This window comes from Phyllobates terribilis, unplaced genomic scaffold (assembly GCF_046119375.1).
Source record: "Phyllobates terribilis strain yellow unplaced genomic scaffold, ASM4611937v1 Scaffold_147__1_contigs__length_4592116, whole genome shotgun sequence".
Classification (NCBI taxonomy): domain Eukaryota; kingdom Metazoa; phylum Chordata; class Amphibia; order Anura; family Dendrobatidae; genus Phyllobates; species Phyllobates terribilis.
In genome coordinates, this window is record NW_027362907.1 from 2775895 (window position 1) to 2799506 (window position 23612).

General features: G+C 48.8%; 1 long non-coding RNA gene across 1 annotated transcript in view; it reads right to left on the reverse strand.

Moving 5' to 3' along the window:
- Positions 1-704: 704 nt before the first annotated feature.
- Positions 705-23612, reverse strand: part of LOC141206912 (uncharacterized) — a 33680-nt gene continuing 10772 nt past the window's right edge. Inside the window, exon 3 of the long non-coding RNA XR_012277427.1 lies at positions 705-1471. This is a non-coding gene — a long non-coding RNA (uncharacterized lncRNA). The remainder of the gene's footprint in view (positions 1472-23612) is intronic.

Genomic DNA, 23612 nt, shown 5'->3' on the forward strand with positions numbered 1-23612 from the left:
CTACCCATCCAGAAACTTGCTCAGTAAGGGTGCACACACATGAAATAACTGGTCTTCCTGGATTTCCAGATTTGTGGATTTTGGGGAGCATATAGAATGTCCCTATTCTTGGACTCTCTGGTATCAGGTCATCGGCTCTTATGGATTCGTGAGGCAGACAAGATACCAACTTGTTTAGTTCCTTGTAATAGTCCTGTGTAGGGTCAGACTCCAGTTTTTTGTAGTAGCGCGTGTCCATCAGTTGTCTGTTTGCTTCCTTCATGAATATAAACTGATGGTGACCTTTAACACTTTCAGAACAGGAATGAATGTGTCGCATGGATTTATCTCATTCTACATCAACTAAGGAATTTGCTCCTCAGACTTGTGAGGCCATCATAACACTGGACCTAATCACAGGACAATAAAACCTTCACACTCTTTATCTATTAACTGCTAAAATATTTATAGCCAGATCTGTTTATCTCTTCCATAATAACTCTGCTTTTCATCACCTGTCTTACCTATTGCATTTTTTGTATGTCTTATTGTGTATAAATATGTGACTCTTCAGATTTTGTGGTATACTATGCCTGATGAAGAGGCCTGAGTAGTCTCGAAAGCTTGCAATTTGTTACCATCTTTTCAGTTAGCCATTAAAAGGTATCAACCATTGAGGACTCTCAAATCTAAATATTTTTACATTATACTTACAATCTTCAGCTAAACAGGAAAATCCCCTCTTTGGACGTTTAGCTTTATGGGATGGAAACAAAGGATACATCATTAGGGCTAATCTAGAAATAACACATGGCCCACCTATTATGTTAGCTGAAATATAATTAAAAGTTGTATTCCCACAAGAAAACATCCACCCCTTGGGCAATTTTACATGTTGTATATGTGAGAGAGAGATTACTGTTTTGTTGCACTTCATGTTTTTCGCTACCTCATTCTCTTGAAATTTTTATCTGAACGTGAACCGCACATGATATGTTCATTGTGCCTTTTGTTACCTTCTATTTTTACCTATTTTATTTTGATTACAAGTCATTTGATAACATAACTCAGCAGATGCATTATTTTGAGTCTTTATAGTTATCATGTCTTCAGTAAGGAAGTCCTCTCCAGTACAGTTTATACAAGCGTAATACAGGTTATATGTATCATTTTGGATCACATCTCCTTCAATCTCCTCATCTTGGACAAACCCCCCTATTGAGTTTGTCCACAGTTGTAAGGGAGTTGGTATAGCTACCATACAATTCTCTAGTATATTGGTAGCGGTAGCAGTTTTTGTCATACAAAAATGGCTCATGTTCATCAATTGTGCCAAGTAACTCCATAGGTTCTGTTTAATTTTACACAATGCCACATTTTCTTTGACTGGCACTTCTTCTCTTTGTTGATACTACGGTTGGGTAGAGACAGAGACCGAAAGGACCATGCCTGTAACACCGATCAGCCACCATCTCCATATTTGAATTGGACACTAAAAAGAAAGAGCAGATTTATTATTCTCTGAGATAACACCTGTCTGCTGGAATATGTTCCCATTTTTCCTGTCCTGGCTTCATCACTATTAACACATTACCTGCCCCTCTAGCAATCACCTCTGCAGGCTCTGGGGGACCTTTATCCCCAGCTTGTTTTACCCATGTTTTTGCACCATCATTTAAAGAATGACTGGAACCAAAATCTTTATCTCCTCTGACAGTTATTACTGTGGGGGCTGTTCCCTTGATCACCTTCATTTTCTGGATGGATAAAATCAACAATTGAGCTACCCTGTCTCCTTTTTGAATCAACCAGTCACTATCCCCACTATTCAGCAGGAGTACCTTAATTTCACTTTGATAGTCCTGATCTATCACTCCTCCCATCACCTGAATTCCCTTTAAGGCTAAATCTGACCTTGGAGCTATAAGACCAAAATGTTCAGGAGGCATTTGTAATCCTATAGCAGTTCTGATTGCCTTTATAACTCCTGTTCCAATCTGATTTCCTCATGGGATTGTAGATCTAATCCTGCAGCTTGTGGAGTAGCCCTATAGGGTCCTAGTGCTCCCGTCTCCAATTCCCAATAGAGAACCGTCTGTTCTGTGGTAGAAGCTTTTAAGGGCATTATCTGTAAATTGGGGGTAATCATCCTCATTGATGGTGTTTCCTGTTCTCCAATTGGCCTGTTAAGAATGTTAAGGGCTTCATTTAAATGTTTTCTCCACCCTTTGTAAGTTCCATCTCCCAATTTCTTTAATTGTTCTTTGAATAACCCATTCATCTGCTCTACCAATCCTGCGGCTTGGGGAGAATATGGGATATGAAAGATTCACTCAATGTTATGTTCTGAGCAAAATTCTGCAACCTTCTTGTTCCTGAAGTGACTACCATTGTCACTCTGAATTTGTTACGGAATTCCGTAGTATAATACTATGGTTTCCATTGTTTTCATCGTACTGTTGGCATTGGCCGCTTTACACGGACAAGCCATCATGTACCCTGAGTATGTATCCACAGCCGTGCATACATACACACATCCTCCATCTTGTGGAAGGGGACCAATATAATCCACCTGCCAAATTTGTCCAGCCAATTTGCCTCGGGCTATATGGCCCCTAACCACATGGGGAATAGGTCTCTGTTGTGAATGTTGACACACTGGCCATTTCATAATTGTTTCCTTAATTACATGTAACCTGAGGGGCACTCCTCTGGTTTGTGCCCATTCATAAGTAGCTTTTTCTACAAGATGCCCACATTTCTGATGTGCCCATTGAGCCAATCCAAGTTGCTTTTCAGCTGAGTCAGGCTCCTCACTGGCATCAGCAACTGATATTTTGGAATGTTCATCCGCTATTGAATTGAAGAGTCTTTCTAGGTTATCTGAAGCACAATGGACGTCAACGTGAAATACAGTCACTTTAATTCTTTGCACAATTGCCCAAACATCTTGCCACAGTTCTTTCCCCCACACATCTTTGCTGTATATTTTCCAGCATATGGAGTGGGACAGACTTAGGTCTATATCATCAAAAGGAGTATTTGGCTCTGATCTGATGAGTGTTTATAAATGATGATGGAATAGCAACCTCTATAGGTCATGGGGAATACTAGATGAATCTCTAAATAAAAGCTACAGCAAGAGAGACACTAGAAGAAGATTTATTTGTTGATTTCTCAGTGGAGTAAACAGAAACTGTTATCTGTAATGTGTTATACATAACCATATATTGGCTTGTTAACTTGTGTTGCCCCTGAAGAGCCGCTACGACAGTTGGTGGTGAAACGCGTCGGGCATTAAGCATTTTTCGGGCATTAAGCATTTTTCATCTGAAAGGATGGTTATAGTTGAAATTGGGTACTAGGCATCTTCCTTTGAGTGGATGGTTATAGATATGTCATACGGAAATCATCTAACCAATATACTACTTGTTTAGGTATACCTAGGAGAGTATAGGCTGACCTCGGACAATATAACTACTAACAGTAGATGGGAAGCTGAACCATGATTATAACCTAGGTTATTGGTTGGGGTTTTTTTCTGTTTGATTGGTAATTAGTATACAATGTTTAGTCTGTTAGCCTGTGAGTCAGGGTTGTTTTGTTTTTTTGCACAATTGTTTGGTATGTTTTTAACTTTATACCTTAATAAATATATAATTTTAAAATGTCTTCCCTTTAGTTTATATACTGTGATTGGTTAAGATTAATAACATTTATTGTTGTGAGCCCCTATTCTTATTTTGCCAATTAATGACCAAATTTACATGAGGGCGTCTATCTATGTGGAGGGCTCGGCCAAGAAGTCAATCACTTGTGTCTCCCTCTGACTGGGAAACCTCTCTGGGAGAAAAAGTCAACTCCTGTCGCTGTGTTTTGACCTCCTGCAACAGCAATTTTACTTCAGCGTAAAGATCCTCAAACCCCGGCGCTGTGGGTTTCACTGGGGACGAAGTGGGAGTGGGCCCTCCCGCTCTCTCCGTGTCCAACTACGCCCACGCTGTGGGGATCCAGAATCTTCCACTGTCACCTTTTTATTTTGTGAACTTCCTGATTTCTTATGAAGCCCTCGCTTTTGGTATAATTTCCACATTTCATCAGTACTAGTGATGGGCGAGCACTAAAATGCTCGAGTCGAGCAAATTGGAATGCTCGACCCGAGCAATGAGCCCAATGTAAGTCTATGAAAAATTCGAACATTTTTCAGGCGGCTCCCCCCGGAGGTCTGCAGAGGCCTAAAAATTGCCCAAATCGATGGGAACAGTGCTCAAATGACATGGGAACAGCATGGGGAAGACCCCTGAAAGCATTTCTGACTCCCAGGTCACTGCTGTGAACAACGTTGTCAGAGGTATTACGCCACTTTTACGAACTCACAATAAAACATACAAAAACGAAACCAAAATGGATTTTCCTGGGAAATATGTTAAGGAACATCCTTTACAGGGTAATGACTTGTATATAAGGCAAAATAAATAACCAAAACCAAAAATACTCCTCCACACCAGCGTTTTTGATGCCTTTTTGCATTCAACCGTGACAAATGCATTCACCGGGAGATGTAATTTTAATATTTTACAACCTTATCTGGCCACGTGGTGTGTGACACATCATCAGACACATCCTGTTTCATTTATGAAGGAGGCACTCTGAAAGTCACAAAGCCTATTTTTATAGGGTTATCAGGCGGCCTTTTCTATTCTTAAAGGGCCAGCAGTCGGCCCTTACCATTCTTAGAGAGCCATCAGCCGGCTGTGCTTTGTTGTTCCCATTACTAAAGAGTGGGTCTCCTATACTATTATTGCGTATGCAGTGAGTGGCAGGGCTGCACAAAATTTGGACGCACCCCAATACCCCTTTGAAAATTTGGACGCACCCCAGTACCCCTTTGAAGAGACTTAGAGGAGGACCTCCTGAAAACAATGTTCCCATTATTAGAAAGTGGGTCTCCCATGCTGTTTGCCTATGCAGTGAATGCAAGGGCTGCCAAACATTGGGAGGCACTCCAATGTCCCTTGGAAGAGACGTGGAGGTTAGAGGGCCTCCTGAAAACAATGTTCCTATTAATAGGAAGTGGGTCTCCCATTGTGTTGGCCTATGCAGTGAATGCAAGGGCGCCAAAAATTTGGAGGCACTCCAATGCACCTTGGAAAAGATGTGGAGGAGGGCCTCATAAAAAAATGTTCCCATTAGAAAGGAGCGGGTCTCCTATACTTGTAATGCCCATGCACTAAGCGTATGGGCTGACAAACATTTACCCCTGGGGGGTATAAATGAACATATTGAAGACCAGAAGCAAATATCCAAAATCAGGAAGCGTATACCCATGTGTGGCTGTGAAAAGATGCATGGGAATACACCTCCCAAAAAAAGACACTGGATTTAAGTTTATGTTACGCTGCTATCATGGTGGTGTTAAGAAGTCTGGCCCAATCCAGCCCTTGTTCATTTTTATAAGAGTCAGCCTGTCAGCTTTTACAGTTGACAGGTGGATGCTCTTATCAGTTGTAATTTCACCAGCGGCACTAAAAACCCTCTCTGATAAAATGCTAGCGGCCAGGCAGGCCAGGACCTCCAAGGCGTAGAGAGTCAGTTCATTCCACGTGTCCAGCTTGGATATCCAATAATTATAAGGCACAGAGGAATCATGGAGGACATTGGTACAGTCGGCAAGGTACTCCCTCAGCATCTTCCCAAACTTTGCACTCCTTGTGAGAGTAACCCGCACCTCAGGGCCTGTGCAATGGGAGGGGCTGAGAAAACTCTCCCAGAACTTTGACAGTGTTCCCCTGCCTCTGCTGGATTGGAGTTGTGTCTCTCTCGGCTGTACTCCTTGGTTGTCCAATGAACTGTGACCTCTGCTGCCAGCGTTTTCAAAAGGGAATTTTTTTAATAGTTCCACAACAAGGGCCTTCTGGTACTGCCCCATTTTTGTAGACCTGTCCGCCTCAGGAATAAGAGATATAATGTTTTCCTTGTAGCGTGGGTTTAGAAGTGTCATCAACCAGTAATGACTGTCACCCAAAATTTGGAGAACGCAAGGGTCACGGGAAAGGCAGCGTAACACAAACTCAGCCATGCGTGCCAGACTGCTAACAGGCAAGACTTCCGTGTCCTCACCAAGAGGATGACTGATCATGCTCTCCTCCTCCTCTTCCCTGTCCTCAGGACATCCACGCTGAACTGACGGTATGACAGTTGTGCAGGTAGTACCGTCTATAGCGCAAGAAACTAGCTCCTGTTCTTCCTCCTCCTTCTCTTGCTCATTGTCACCCAATCCCCGTTGGGATGAGATGAGGCTGGACTGTGTGTAATCATCCTGTATGGTTCCTTGCTCCATCTCATTGTGCTCCGCCTGCAATGCATCCTCTTTGCTTCTGAGCAGAGAGCGTTTCAGCAGACAGAGAAGCGGGATGGTGACACTAATTATGGCGTCATCACCGCTCACCATCTTGGTGGAATCCTCAAAATTTTGGAGGATGGTACAGATGTCTGCTATCCATGTCCACCCCTGAGGTCTTGTGTGGAGTCTGAACTGAATACAGCCTTGTTGATGCTGGTAGTGAACAACTGCCCTCTTCTGCTAACAAATTCTTTCCAACATCTGCAGTGTAGAGTTCCAACGCGTGGAGACATCACACACCAGTCGATGAGCCGGAAGCTGCAAACGCTGCTGAAGCACGGCAAGGGCAGCGGAAGCTGTACCTTACTTTCTAAAATGGGCACACAGGCGGCGTACTTTGATGAGCAGATCCAGCAGCGCTGGGTAGGTTTTGAGAAACCGATGAACCACGAGGTTAAACACATGGGCCAGGCATGGTACATGTGTGAGCTCGCCTCACCTCAGAGCCGCCACCAGGTTCCGGCCATTGTCACACATGACCATGCCTGACTGTAGGTTCAGTAGTGTCAGACACAGATCTGCTTGCTTTTTCAGAGCTGTCCACAACTTTTCAGCATTGTGCGGTTTGCCACCTAAGCATATTAGCTTCAGCACAGCCCGCTTGGCTGAGGCAGTGCTTCCAGCTTGTGACTGATGAAGTTGACGCGCCCCCTGGGCCATATTCTTTAGGGGAATACCCGGAGCCGGATCAGATGGGGGTTGTAGTCTCCGAGTGGCGGTGACCCGGTCCGTGCCCAGGGCGTCAAGCTCAGTGTGTGGCAGTCCTTACTGATGTTACTAAAGTTCTTTATGTCGACTACGCCACCCGTTGTATTGCGGTCACTACGGCCGCCGCTGCAGCAGGGTCCACTGAGGCTGATGGTGTGTGCGCAGCTTAGGTAGTATAACCCCCAACGGGAGGGGTATAGCCTCAGGGGGTCAGGTGCAGAGGATGGTGGTTGTAGAGGTGCAGAGAGGATGGTAATGAGAGACAGAGTCGGGTTCTGCAGTTCAGGGTTTTTACTTACTGCTGTTGTTCCGGTCACTCCGGCCTTGAGTGACCACCCGAGCCGTGCTGCGTCCACCAGGTCCTGGACTCGGCCAACCCCCAAGTAGTTCTGGAGCGTGGTTCTGAGCTCCCTTTCTGTCCTGTCCTCGTCTCTGGCCGTCCCCACCAGGGATCCACCTATGTCCGGCTCCCTCGGGCCTCTTGTTGGTGAACCCTTGTCACTGGGTTCCCTGACCCTACTCGTGGTCTGCCTTCCGGGTGGATTTAGTGGGTGGTCGTGGCAGATGCTGCCCACGACCTCCGGTCTCTGGCTGAGGTGTGCTGTAGCCTCCACCAGCTTGGGATCCGGTACCCTGTTGCCAACTCTTCACCCTCTGGTCTGATTTGGGTTCTCAGAGTTCTTTCTTTCTCCCCCTCTGGGTCCTTCGTTCTCCTCTCTCTCTCTCTGGGCCTGGGGCTGCTCTGCTCTTCTGCTTCTTTCCTCCACAACAGGCTGGCTGGTGACTGTCTGCCTGTCAGACCCTCTACAAAGACCCTGTTCTAAGATGGTTCCCACCTTATATACTCCCTCTATGTGTGAGCTCAGGTGACCAGCACCCAATGAGCTCCTAGCACTACCCAGACTGCTCCCCCTATCTGCCCCTACACTACTGGGATATTCCACCCCCCTCCCACTCCAGCCAAGGACAGACTCGATCGTACCTGCACATTTCTAAGTGGGAGTACCGTTGGTCTGCCCTCCGGAAATGGGATGTGTGTAGTGCATGCAGCTAACCGAGCTCAGCTCCACACTCCATCCTTACCCGGGAGTGGAATATCACACCTCTGGGTTGAGGTGCAATACCCCTGTAGCAGCCGAATCCTCAGGGTGCTACATGGTCATTTCGGAGATTGAGGCTGAAAAGGAGGAGAAGGATGAGGTGCAGGAGCTGTAGACTGTGGGGGGCAACCCTGATTGACCTAGGGCCTGCAATCCTCGGCATCGGGAGGATGTGTTCCGTCCCAAGGTCCGACTGGGCTTCCACTATGTTAACCCAGTGTGCCGTCAGCGAGATGTACCGTCCCTAACCACAAACACTTGTACACGTGTCCCTGGTTAGGTGGACTTTCCCTGTAACTGCATTGTTGAGGGCATGGCTAATGTTGTGGGACACGTGGTTGTGTAATGCAGGGACGGCACATCAGGAGAAATAGTGGCGGCTGGGGACCGAGTACCGAGGGATGGTCGCTGCCATCAGGTCGCGGAAAGCTTCCGTCTCCACGAGCCTAGAAGGCAACATTTCGAGCGCAAGCAGTCGCAAAATGTGGAAATTTAGTAGTGTGGCCTATGGGGCGTTGTCTGCGTATTTGCGCTTGAGTTCCAAGGACTGGGGTATGGACAACTGAATGCTGCGCTGGGAAAAGGACGTGCTTGCTGATGATGCTATTTGAGATTGTGCAACGACAGGTGCAGGGCAGGAGGCATCTTCGCATGCACTATGGACAGGGGATTGGCTTGCACACAAAACAGCGGAAGAAGCAGTGGTGTCACCTGCAGACACTGTTCCTGGACCCTGGGGTTCGGCCCACAAAGTCGGGTGCTTTGCTGCCATGTGCCTAATCATTCTGGCCTAATGCTGGCCTGGCAGGTGGTGTAAATGGCCTTTTTGGGGTTATCGGCAGAGTCTTTAAAAATCAATTAGACTCGAGAAGACCTAACAGTTGCACTGGCAACGTCCGTCGAGTTGGTGTTACTGGGAACTCTTTCTCGCCTTCTGTTTGCGACCACCACAGTGCATCTTCATGCCTGTTGGGGTGCTCTTCCTTCCTCCCCCTATGTGCTGCTGTCCTCATTCTGCATGTCCTCCTGCCAGGTTGGGTTAGTTACTATATCATCCACCACCTCGTCTTCCACCTCCGCACAATGGTCCTCCTCCTGACTTTCTGGCAATTGTGTCTCATAGTCCACCTCTCGTGACACTTTCCCACCATCGCCTTCGTATCACCGTGGCTGCTCAAATATTTGGGCATTGCTAAATGCGATCTTCTCTTGCCCCGCTTCAAGTGGACCAGGCAAGAGGCCCGAATCTATAAATGGAAAAGTGAACAGCTCTTCGGAGTGTCCAAGTGTGGGATCAGTTGTCTCTGGGCACTCGGCATGGTGGGAGGAAGGGGAGGATCAGGGTGAGGAATATGCAGTCCAGACTCACGGCTACTGAGACTTGACCTGTGTGGAAGACAGGGTGGTGGTGGTGGTGGTGGCTAAGTGACTGGAAGCATTATCTGCTATCCAACCACTAACCTTTTCACACTGCTCTGTGTTCAATAGTGGTGTTCTATGGTCCCCTATTAATTGGGACAGGAAGGTCGAGCGAGAAGCAGTGGGTGTTTGTTGTGGCACAATTTCAGCTTGCCCACGGCCTCGGCCTCTGCATGCACCATCACCATCACGTCCAGTTCCCAGTCTCTTGCCACGTGCCTTGTGCATTTAAAATGGACGACAATATCTTCCACGCTCACTACAAATGGCTCAAATTGGAGCGCAATTATATGTGATCCGTGTGATGGACAAAGCAGTTTTAAATAGCTGCATTTTTAGCGCTGTAATATGAAAAGGACCTGGCTGTACTCTGCAGTGCCAACAAGCAAATGACGATAAAAAATTGTGTTCTCTGGATTGCTTTTTAAGTATATAATCAGGATTAAAATAAAAATATATATATTCCTGACCCGATACCTAGGGCTATTTTCTGGAAATATCTGGAAAAGCAGCAGACAGAACTGGAATGGACCCTCTTGCTATGTGCACTGCAGTCTGCTATATACTCTGCCTGCCTGCCTAGCACTGATATCTCTGCAGCTGGATTAGTCCTCAGAAGGACTGTTAGTTGAGATGAATATGTGTCTCTAATATAGTCTGGCATACCTACACTAACTAGAAACAAGCAAATCTCTCCCTAGCTTAGCAGCAGCTCTCCCTACACTGTCTGATTCCGGAGTGACTGTGACGAGCATGGCGGCGCCAGGTCTGATATAGACCTGATGACGCTGTGCGGCCAGCCAATCACTGTAATGCCACAACCAACATGGCTGCGGCATTACAGTGTGTGGCAGACCATCCCTGCATGTTGCTTGGCGCTCTAAAGAGCACCAAACATGCAGGGAGGAGACCCGAGTTCCCGCCAAGCAACCCCCGGAAATACTCGGCGAGCGCCGAGCATCTGCGACGCTCCAGCCCTCCCTGGGATATGGGTTTACTCGGAGCCGGGTCAGTGTAGGGGTAGCGGGGGAGGCAGTCGTGGCCTGGACCGTTCCGTGCCCAGGGCCGTCACATAAAAATATTGGCCTTTCAAGTAAGAGTGATATTTCGACTACGCCACCTGCGGTTTCTGGTGATGGACACCAGCGCTGCTACAGTCCACTGAGGCTGGTGTTACGGGCTGCTAAGATGGGACAGCTCCCCACAGGCGGAGCAGGCCTCAGGGCAGTGTGAGAAGAAATGGTGGGTGCAGTGCCGCGCAGGAAATAACAGGCTGAGGCGGTGTGTGAAGTCATCCAGGGCTTTTACTCACTTTCAGATGAACTTCAGCCGCAAAAGCTTCCCTCTGCTACTCACGGCGTACTGCGACCACCGGGATGGTGGGTCCAGCACTTTCCAGGTAGATCAGGAGCACCTGTCGAGACCCCTCTGGTGTGTGTTCCTCTCCTTGGTAAGTTCTCCCACTAAATCTTCTCCTGACTGTGTGTGGTTAGAACGAGGTGTAAGGCCGGGTCCCACTGGATAAACGCAGTGTAAGAGATACAGGTGGCGTAAGCCACTCCGTCCGTATCCCCCCTGGGATCCACTAAGCCTCCGGGCTTTTCTGACTGAGACGTGAAGTAACAAAGTCAGATATCGGGGGCCAGTCACCCCTCTTGCAGCAGGAATCCCTCTGACTAGGCCAGAATAAAGAGTACAGGTGGCCACTCCGCTCCGTCCGTATCCCCCCTGGGATCCTTTTGCCTGCTCCCCTCCAGGCCTTCTTAGGTCAGGACCTTGACCGGGTAGAGACAGTGGTTAACTCAGACCCGCTCCTCGTCTCAAGGCCAGAGAACGAGGACCGTGTATCTTCAGTCAGCTGCAGACTTTTGCTGGACTCTGGCAGAAGACCACAATCACAGACGAATACCACAATCACAGACGAATATCACAATCAAAGACCTTGAACTTAAGATGGCCGGAGATTAAATATGAAAGAATAAGTGTTTCCTAAAAGTATGTTCTCCACCCTCACCCACTACATGGTTCCCCCCATCTTTGGTTCCCCCCCATCTCCTCTATCCCGGGCTGGGGCAGCACCCTGGTGCATTTAGACCCCCTACTGGACAGGAGTGGTTTAGTGTTGAGTGGTAAAGTGGGGTCCTGAGAAATGCTCCATCCTTACCTGGAAGAGGAGATACCACACTTCGAGCTGAGGTGCAGTACCCCTGTGGCGACTGAACCCTCAGGGGCGCCACACATCTCGAGCAGTGAAATGCTCGGGGGAGCACCGAGCAGTAGCGAGCATGCACGCTCGCTCATCACTAGTCAGTACCAATCCCATCAATTTCCTCTTTGGGAACCTCATCTTTCAACAAGGCAATAAACATATCCTTGCGTGATATGCGGGAGCCATTGTTATTGTTTTTAGATTCTCTACGCTGCTCTCCGGAAACAAAATTACCACTAGTCCTGGGGCCCCAATCTCCCAAATTACCCAATTGCCGAATTGCCTCTAGGGTGTTGGAGATGGTCTTCCCAGTCTGGTTTACCATTAGGGTCATCATTATATGTTTATAAGCTGGGGAGCAGCCCTGATTATGCGATTTCTGACAGACACACTAACTAGCACTGCCATGTAGTCATCATAGGTCCTTACAGAAATAGCATTTTTTCATGACCTCTTCCTTCAACCTATGGGAACAATCTTTTAATGTAAACCATGGCTTCTTATTAGGGGGCCAATCTGCTTCAGATGGATTTTTAGGCTGTAATGCCATAGCCACAAGATCCAGTATACTGCAAGTCGAATGTTGCAACCGAATCCGCAGTGTACAGAACGCTTCCTTCACTACAGGATCATGACTTAGTTGCACAAACTTGGGACCATCTACTGTATCCACTTGTACTCCATGGGCCCCTATCTCCCACAGTCTTACCTCCCAAGTAATCAATGATTCATTGGCTTTTTGAGAAAAACAATCATGAAGATTATTAAGTTCTTGCTGACTATAATCCTCCAACACATCTCTCTGTTGTGCACCTACAGGGGTATCTATGATCCGCCTGCGATGTATGGGATGTGCTTTTACTGAGTCAGTGGGGGAATTAACCTCTCTTTCCGCATTAAAGCACTCATCCTTCTGATCAGAATCAGTGGAATCCCACTTATACACGTAATTTCAGTTATATACATTACTTTCCTATAAAGCTTGTTGTGTGTATATGTGTCACTCCAGGTCTGGATGCCACAAATATTAAAGGCTGTGTCTGAGAGCAGGAGGGAGGTTCCCTGGTTAGGGACAATTAGCATACAGCACCTCCTGTCCTAGGCCAGTAGGGGGAGCTGGCTGCCCCTATAAAAGCTGGAACTGGGGGTAGGGTTAGAGAGAACTGGACGACCTAGCTCAGGACTGAGACTAGTCCCAGAGAAGAAGGGACAGTTCAGCTGTAGCTGAGGAGTCCGTGAGGCAGAGGAGAAACTGCAAGCCAGGGACAGAGGCGATGAGAGCCGCTCCTGGCTGAGAGAATCACACAACCGGACATTGGAGTCCGAAGCTGTCAGGGTTGTAAGCCCAGCAGCAGAGAACCAACTCGCAAGGGATTGCAGGTCCCTTGGCCTAAGAAGCCTGGAGGCTCCACCACACAGAGGGACCAGTACAGCGAGGAGAAAGCAAAAAGGTACCCAAGGCCCGAGTCGCAAGCCATACAGGCGAGAAGTACACGGCCAGCTCAGGGACGTGGGCTATTACACCACAAAGAGGGGGATAGTCAGAAAGAGCATAGAGAGAACGGTAGGCCTACACACTCACCCTGACCAGTGGGGCTCGCCCGAATGCTCTCAGACACCCAGGCCCATTCCTAACCTGTACTACTGTTGGGTCATTAATAACACCTACAATAAAGACCCTGGACTGTTTGAAGCGGACTCTGAACTCTTACTATTGTGGCCTGCACTATCACCCCCAGCATTCACCTACACTGCCCTGAGGCTACACTCTTCCCGTGGGGAGTTATCCTACCCCTGTGCTGCACACCAACACCAGCCTCAGCGGTCTGCCTTGCAGCGGCGGTTATCCCTGACCGCAATCCACGGGTGGTGTAGTCGGACATTCACAAATCTATAAATAGACTGCCACAACATTTGGTCTGACCATCCTGAGCCACGGAATCGGGTTGCCACTACTACCCCCAGCGTCGTACAGAAGCCCGGTTCCGGGTATCCCACAGCCCAGGGGGTGAGTCAGCTTTTTGGCGTAGTCGGCAGGATTGTGACCAACCCGCCACAAACGGGTATTGTGTGCCTGAAAAAGACTTTATACATACCTGGGTGAAGTTTCCCGCCATTCGGGCCATTTCCCGCCATCCGTTGCAGTTTCCCGCCATCGGGCGCCATCTTCGGGACGCCGCGCGGGAAGAAGAGGGGCATGGACGTCAAAAATGCGCAAGACCTATAGCCCCGCCCTACGCTGAGACGCTGCGCAATGTCCTGGAAAGAGATCCAGCGGACGCCGGCGTCATCACCGTGCGACGCAAGGTCCTCGCCCAGAGCATCGCGAGCGGAGCCACGGCCTACAGAAGAGGATCGCCGGAAGGTAGGCCACGGTTAACTAGGGGGGAGGAAGATGTCGGACGCGGAGGGACCCTCTACCACCAGCGTAGCCGCTGCAGCTTGTGATGCCGTTTTCCATGCCCTATATCCCCGGAGCGGCCTGGCTGCCACAGTATGCCGGCGAGTCGCATACCTTGGGCGACTTTAAAGAAAGGCTGTATAGCCTGTTCAAAGTTTATCCCCTGACAGAAGAACAGAAAGTAAGCATACTGATAGGGCAGTTAACTGGTGCGGCCCAGCGGGAGGTAAAGTCTTGCACAGCTGAGGAGAAAAGGACTGTAAGGGGGGGTTCTGACCCATCTACGGGACACCTTTGATACCCGTACCTCAGCAGAAATCAAAATGTGGTTCTATGGATGTAAGCAGCGAGCTCAAGATAGCATCAGAGATTATGGCCTAAATTTACAGGAAGCCTTGGGAGCAATCAAGCAAGCTGACCCTGGCAGCGTGCAGGATACAGATAAATTATTGACTGAGCAGTTCATAGAAGGTCTGCTGTCCAGCGCCCACAGAACCCAGCTGCGCCTCATGGCCCTACAGAACCCCGATTTGACTTTTGCACAGTTCAAAGATAGGGCCATCCGGGTGCTCCGAGAACCCGCACCAGGTGGCGCTGTAGTTTCCCGGCGCCCTGCCATCACTTACCACCAGGGGGCGGCGCCCTACCCCGCAGACCTTGTGGGGGCTGATGTGCAGGCTCTAAACCCATCCCCGCCAGCAAACCTGCACCACCAGGTCCAAGAACTAAAAGAGTGTTGCTGCATTGACCAGGACCGTACAGTCATTACAGATGGACTCGTCAGGACCAATCAAGCTGGCTTCAAGTCCGGAGGATGTCCAGTGGCGTCGACAGAGGAGGATTCTGTCGTTCAGAGGGAGGCCCACCGACTGTTACACTGAGGATGGACAGCCGATTTGCCGCCGTTGCAGCCAGCCGGGACACGTAGCCAGGTACTGTACTTTAAATGGGTCTGACCTGGGGCAGAGGGCCAACCCCCAGGCATAAGGTCATTAGGCCCGTCTAATTGGCGTGATGAATACATGGGGGGACGCACAGTTTTACCCATAGTGCTGGACGGTATCCCCATGAGTGTACCGCTGGATACCGGGTCACAAGTAACTACCATCCCCTATGTACTTTTTAAGCAGTATTGGAGTGACACTGACATAACCCACTACCCAGACAATGACTTGAGCATCATCCCCAGCAATGGCCAGCCCGTGCCGCAGGTGGGGTTCAGAGAGATGACCGTTAAGATTGGTAAAGTTGAACTGCCGGCACAGGGAGTGATCATTGTGGACATTGATCGTCGAGAAAGTCACCCTAAAATAACCTTGGGTACTAACGTGATTGAAAATTGTCTTTCAGAAGTAATTGTAATTTTGCAGCAGGTGGCGATGAATGTGAGCTCCAGCCAACAGAGGGTCCTCCAGAAGGAGATAAGAGCCCTGATGAGACAGCAACAGGTAGAACTGTCTGGTGGTGAGATCGGTAGTGTGAGGATGAGCGACCCGTTCCCCATTGCCATGCCTCCCAAAAGTGAAATGATGATCTGGTGTCGGACTGCAATCGGGTTAAGAGGGAAAGACTACCAAGCCATGGTAGAACCAGTGTACTCAGACAGCAGGCCCACCATTTTGACAGCCTGGGGGGTGGTTGATGTCCGCCATGGAAGGGTGCCCGTCCGGATCTTAAACATCGGGGAAAGGGAAGTACACTTGCCCCGGTACGCTACACTTGCCAAATTGTATACTGTTGAACACAATGCTGTCAGGGCCGTGGAACCCTTGCCTCCATCTCCCCAGGCGGAAGGTAATGGCTCCCAGAAACACAAGGAGGACTGGTGCCAGAAACTCCACGTGGGTGCTGACTCCACAGCCCTTGCACCAAAAACAAGGAGTCTACCGGGTGGTTCAGGAGTACAAGAGAATCTTTAGTAAGCACCCGCTAGACTTCGGCAGAGTGAAAGGGGTAGAACACCACATCCCCACGGGGAGCCACCCACCAATAAAAGAGAGATACAGACCTGTACCCCCCGCACACTATCAGAACGCAAAGGGCATGCTGAGAGAAATTAAAGAATCCGGGGTCATTAGAGACAGCTGTAACCCCTGGGCAGCCCCCTTGGTTCTGGTAAAAAAGAGAAAGACGGTACCATGAGAATGTGCGTGGACTATAGACAAGTCAATCGTATCACCCATAAAGACGCATACCCGAGGCCTAGAATAGAGGAGTCTTTGACCGCACTATAATCAGCTAATTTCTTCTCTACGTAAGACCTTACTAGCGGGTACTGGCAGGTTCCTGTGGCAGAGGCTGACAAGGAGAATGCCGCCTTCACCACCCCGATGGGATTAAGTGAATTCAACTGTATGCCATTCAGGCTCTGCAATGCACCCGGGACCTTCCAGAGGCTGATGGAATGCTGTCTAGGGCACCAAAACTTTGAGACGGTCCTACTCTACCTGGATGACGTGATTGTCTATTCGAAGACTTACGAGGACCATCTAAAGCACCTGGCTGAGGTGTTCGAGGCCATGGCAGGCTTTGGCATGAAAGTGAAACCCTCCAAGTGCCATCTGTTAAAGCCGAAGGTACAGTACCTAGGACACGTGGTGAGTGCAGAGGGAGTAGCCGCCGACCCTGACAAGGTTACAGTAATCCAGAGCTGGCCAAGCCCCTCTAACATCAAAGAAGTGAGGCAATTCCTCGGGTTGGTAGGCTACTACCGAAGGTTCATCCCCGGGTTCACAAAGATGGCAGCTCCAATGCAGGACCTCCTGATAGGTCAGTCTAAGACCAGAAGCCAAAAGCCACCCTTCAAGTGGGACAAGCCGGAAGAGGAGTCCTTCCGCCAGTTGAAGATGGCCCTCACGGGGGATGAGATCCTGGCCTACCCAGATTATGACCAGCCTTTTATCCTCCACACAGACGCCAGTAATGTGGGGCTGGGAGCCGTACTGTCACAGAACCAACAGGGCAGAGAAAGGGTGATCGCGTACGCCAGTCGGAAGCTGAGGCCCACTGAAAGAAACCCGGAGAATTACAGCTCCTTCAAGCTAGAATTCTTGGCAGTGGTGTGGGCCGTCACAGAACGGTTTAAACATTACCTGGCCTCCGCAAAGTTCACCGTGTACACGGACAACAACCCGTTGACACACCTGGACAATGCAAGACTTGGTGCCCTGGAACAGCAGTGGATGGCCCGGCTATCGAACTATGACTTCACAATCAAATACCGGGCAGGCAGGACCAACGCCAACGCAGATGCCCTATCGAGAATGCCCCACCTACCCGAAGGGGAAGAAGACTCGGAGGAGCTGGAGGAAGTAGAGCTCCCTGCGTTCCACCGGTATGGGGCCACTCAGTATTCTCACCGGGTAAGAGACAAAGACCTAACCACCGTCATGTTCAACTCCTTACCCCACCACGGCTGGGCTGAAACGCAAGATAGTGACCCTGCAATTCGCCTGGTGAAAGACCTGTTGACCCAGGCAGGCGCTAGCCCTGGCCCGGACGCTCTAGAGGAAGCCAAGCAGTTATGGAAGAAAAAAAGCAGGCTATTCCTCTACAAAGGTAAACTGTGCAGAAGGCTTGTCAACCACCGGACGCACGAGCTGACCTGGCAGGTAGTGGTCCCGAGACTAGATGCAGCAATGGTCCTGGAGGCCTACCATAACAGAGCAGGACACTTCGGGTTGGAAGAAACTGGAGTTCCTACTGAGAGAGCGGTTCTACTGGGTCGGTATGAGAGGGGCCATAGAGAAGTGGTGCAGGGACTGCGGCCCATGTAACCTCAGAAGGAAGGACTTACCAGCCAGAAGACACCCTTGAGGCCCATTGTCACCAGGCAGCCTCTTGAGCTGGTAGCTCTGGACCATGTGAAATTGGCTCCAAGCCGGTCGGGCTACGTCTATGCCCTGACAATAGTGGACCACTATTCCCGGTTCCTGGTGGTGGTTCCCGTTAAAGACTTGACAGCCCAAACAGCGGCCAGAGCCTTCCAACAACACTTCTGCCGTCCACACGGGTATCCGGAACAGGTCTTGACAGATCAAGGTCCAGCGTTCGAGGCGGAAATCTTCCAGGAGTTCTGCAACCTCTACGGCTGTAAGAAGATTCGGACAACGCCTGGTTTCAGAGTCAGGAGGGAATTTTTCCTCACGTGAAGATTGGCTAAATCATTTGGGGTTTTTGCCCTCCTCTGGATCAACTTTAGCAATTACAGAACTTACAGGTCGAACTTGATGGGCGCAAGTCTTTATTCGGCTTTACTAACTATGTAACCCGCAAACGGGCTGTGTGAGAAAATTAATAATATTGTCATTGATCTCCTCAAAACGTTGCCCCTAGAGGAACGCAGCCTGTGGCCGGAAAAACTGCCGGACCTGATAGACTTCTACAACCATATCCCGATGAATGCTACCAATTGCACCCCGGCTTACCTGATGCGAACAAGACCAGGTAAGCTGCCGATAGACCTGGAGATGGGAGTCCTGACACCCGAGGACACCTCCCCCAGACGCGGACTGGGATACGGAATGGCGGCTGCAGTACAAGAAGGTACAGGAGAGTGTGGAGAGGAATCTGGCTCAAGCGAGAGAAAAGCAAGAGAGCCCTTGCTGGTCCCCTGAAACCTGGCGAGCAGGTCCTGAAGCGGAAGAGAAAGCTTCACAAGCTGGATGACCAGTGGGAGAGAGACCCGTAAACAGTACTGCCGTCCAACCACGACAACTCGAAGGTATGTGTAATTACCAAGGATGGAGGAGAAACCACTAGCACTGTCTCCAGAGACCACCTAAAACGGAGCCCCGAGCAACTACAGAGTGCAGGAGAAGATCAAGATGACCTTGAACTTGCAGAGGACAAAGAAGAAATGATCAACACAGTTCTTGGAGAGTATCCTGGACTCGGATAAACGATGCAATAGTGGTACCCGTCCTACACTTCCTTCAGCCAACCCAGCAGGAGCCTACAGCAGAGCAGGAAGAACAAGAGGAACAAGCAGCCCCGGAGGCAGAAGAACCCATGCCAGCAGCCCAGGAGAGTCAACCCTCTGCTGACAGTGATCCTGCCATGCCTGCGGTAAGCCAAAGGACCTGCAGACAGCTGCCTGCCCTGCCTGTAAACCCAGCTAGTAGCTGTACCCTAAATGCTAGTGGGGAAAGCCAGGTTAGACCACCACCAGACAGTGGGTTACGCAGGTCAACCCGGATTACTAGGGGTCAAATACCAGCTCGCTGGAAGATCTAAATGTAAAGTATGTAGTTAATGTGTTATACTTGTTACCTGGTTACTAATACTGTTTTCCCAGTTTTCCTAGATACAATGGACTGACAGGTTATGGATGGTGAATAACCGGAACTACCACGTAGATAGTTGCACCTGGTGCCCTCTTGTGAAGATTGCCACAGAAGAAAAACCTGTCCGGCGTGGCCTCCTTGTGGTCCAAAGTAGTTAGCTTTTACCTTGCCGCCATGCCCAAGGCCAGGAACTTGGGGTTTATGGAGACAGGTCCCCACACTGTGGAAAACTTCACCTTGTTGGGTGATATGGACACCCGGTCACGGAAGCGCCGTGGCCTTAAGGACAAAATGTACTTGTAAATATGTTATGTTGTCATTTATACCCTGTATTTGTGTTTCCTGTTTAGTCCGGAGTACTAAATTTTACTAGGGGGGAATGTGTCACCCCAGGTCTGGATGCCACAAATATTAAAGGCTGTGTCTGAGAGCAGGAGGGAGGTTCCCTGGTTAGGGACAATTAGCATACAGCACCTCCTGTCCCAGGCCAGTAGGGTGAGCTGGCTGCCCCTATAAAAGCTGGAACTGGGGGCAGGGTTAGAGAGAACTGGACGACCTAGCTCAGGACTGAGACTAGTCCCAGAGAAGGAGGGACAGTTCAGCTGTAGCTGAGGAGTCCGTGAGGCAGAGGAGAAACTGCAAGCCAGGGACAGAGGCGACGAGAGTCGGTCCTGGCTGAGAGAATCACACAACCGGACATTGGGGTCCGAGGCTGTCAGGGTTGTAAGCCCAGCAGCAGAGAACCAACTCGCAAGGGATTGCAGGTCCCTTGGCCTAAGAAGCCTGGAGGCTCCGCCACACAGAGGGACCAGTACAGCGAGGAGAAAGCAAAAGGTACCCAAGGCCCGAGTCGCAAGCCATACAGGCGAGAAGTACACGGCCAGCTCAGGGACGTGGGCTATTACACCACGAAGAGGGGGATAGTCAGAAAGAGCATAGAGAGAACGGTAGGCCTACACACTCGCCCTGACCAGTGGGGCTCGCCCGAATGCTCTCAGACACCCAGGCCCATTCCTAACCTGTACTACTGTTGGGTCGTTAATAACACCTACAATAAAGACCCTGGACTGTTTGAAGCGGACTCTGAACTCTTACTATTGCGGCCTGCACTATCACCCCCAGCATTCACCTACACTGCCCTGAGGCTACACTCTTCCCGTGGGGAGTTATCCTACCCATGTGCTGCACATCAACACCAGCCTCAGCTGTCTGCCTTGCAGCGGCGGTTACCCTGACCACAATCCACGGGTGGCGTAGTCGGACATTCACAAATCTATAAATAGACTGCCACAACATTTGGTCTGACCACCCTGAGCCACGGGATCAGGTTGCCACTACTACCCCCAACATCGTACAGAAGCCCGGTTCCGGGTGCCCCACAGCCCAGGGGGTGAGTCATATACATATATAGTTCTCCTGCTCTCTTGTCCCCTTTCTCTCTATGACCAGTGATAGACTATTTTTATATCACATTTAGGCATCCATTTAATGTATACGCTGGGACATATAAGATAAACCGATACCTCTGACGGATGATGCACACTTTTAATGTTTCTTTTATGACTCTAAAACTATAAATCTGTTACACAGCTCCTTCCCGATCAAATAATGTGGACAGCTCCATTCCTCCCTCTGTGTATACATTGTGTAATGTGAATGTATTGTGCTCTGTGAACTGTATATGGGCTACAGAGAATGATACTTGCCACACGATGACCAGTAAAAGGATGATGGAATCCTGTAAATCCTGCAAAAATGAAAAAAGGGGAAATGGGGGAGGGTACAAATGGGAGGAAAAGGAAAAAATGACAAAACATTGTGCCTTTATGGCTAAAAACTCTCCGGATGCTCCTTGTAGACAAGTCGCTGTGCTCGCTCTCTCATTGCAGGTGCCAGGAATGACCAGTAACTGCCAATCACATGACCTCCTCACTGCAGCCAGAACATTTCTATTACATTTGAAACTTTCAAGTAAAGATTTAGCCCTGATTCATCAAGACTGGCAGTTCTCATATCGGAATGTGGTGGTTTCTGGTCCCTTAGTCTGACATTTATTTTCTAAACACTGTGTATTCATGAGCTCCTGAGTATTTGGGGGGGGGGGGGGGGGAATTCAGTATTATGGGTACCACATAGTCCTCCATACAGTATTATGGACCCCATATAGTCCTCCATACAGTATTATTGGCACCACATAATCCTTGGAACAGTATAATGGGCCCCATATAGTGGTTCATACAGTATAATGGGCACCATTTAGTGCTCCATACAGTATTAAGGGCACCATATAGTGCTCCATACAGTATTATGGGCCCCATGTAGTCCTCTATACATATAAAATAAATAAACAAATACTCACCTCTCCCTTATCCCTCGCAGCTCCAGCCCCTGCACTGCTCAGCACAGAGGGCGTGCTGTAGTGATGTCATCGCGCCTTCTACACTGAGACATCACAGAGTTCAGATGGAGAGGGGGAATGATGGGAGAGGGAGCAACAGCTGATGGCTCCCTTTCCTATTGTTGTTTTCAACTGTATCGGCATCCATGATATGGATACACACGTTCCATTAATTTGGGGCAAAAGCAGAAATTGTTTTTAATTGGTTTTTCACCTTTTCAGCAACAAGCAAAACAGTGAGAGTAACACCAACCAATATTGAGATATGTTCTCACTATAGATTAGATACTAGACAGCAATTAAAGTGAGAATCTAAAACATAACTTTTAATATTTAATAGTTAAGAACAATAAACAGATAATGCCACCCATAAAAAGAGAGATGGATCTCAATGCTGGAATGATTATTACCATTAACACAGTCAGGGGACCATCTCTATATTAAATATGTGTAAAAATACATAAAGAGCTTGTACTCTATCTTCAGGTGTGAAGACCAGGCTCTGGATAGAATCTGTAGAGGGAAGAGGGTGTATACGGGGGACACAGTAAGTCGCCCTCCCCTGAAACACCAATTTTTAACAGATCCAGATATACATCAATTAAACTAGGGGAAAATCTCTGTTCTTCCCTTTATTCCATGGATTAAGCATTTATTTCTATCTCCAGGAATCCAGACATTTAAATGAAAAACAGAGATTTCTCAAAACACAAGTATGAGGTCTGAGTGCAGATCCTACATATTTATAATAATTCATACATGATTGTGTCAACAAAATGTCAAAGGGAAAGTGCAGGGCCTCCATACAGGGCTGGCTGTGGTCTGCCCTTGTCAGAGCGGGAGCTTTGTGGGGATAGTTTAAGTTTGAGCCTAAAGGGACTAACAGGGCCAGCTTATACAACTACTTGGTCCAGAAGGAACTCCCCAGACAGCAACTTTCATCCCGGAGAAACAAAGAATGGGTGAGAGAATTCCATTTTGTTGACACAATCATGTATGATGAGTATTACTGTGTATCTACACAATGTTACTTTACTGTGTCCTGTTTGCTTTTTACACCTTCCACCATGTATTCTAGTTTCAATTTATGCGAGACCCCCCCCATAATCCCAGGCGTGGGGAGCAGTGAATATTCTGGCAGCTGATGTCGGCATGTGAGGGCCGCTGCGCCGTTTATACACTGAAGTTAGTTGCCAGCCTCAGAAGATGGTGCCGCACCGTGTAGGAGCAAAGGGAAGGTGAGCAGAATGGTTTATTTTTTTTAAGTATGCGGCATGATGGGGATCATATATACTAGAAATGGCGACATATATACCAAGATAGAGGGCCACATATACAAGGATGGAGATCATATATACCAGAATGGGAGTGCCATATACACCAGGATGGGAGGGCCAAATACCAGGTTGGGGAGGACATATATACCAGGATGGGGGGGGGGGGCATATATACCAGGATGGAGCGCCACACATACCAGGATTTTAGATCATATATACCAGGAAGGAGGGCCACATATACCAGTATTTTAGATCATATATACCAGGATGGAAGGGCCATAAATACCAGGATGAAAGAGCCATATATACCAGGATGAGAGGGCTATATATACCAGGATTGGATGACCATATATACTAGGATGGGAGGGCCATATATACAAGTATAGGGGGAACATATATACCAAGATGGGGGACACATATATAACAGGATGGG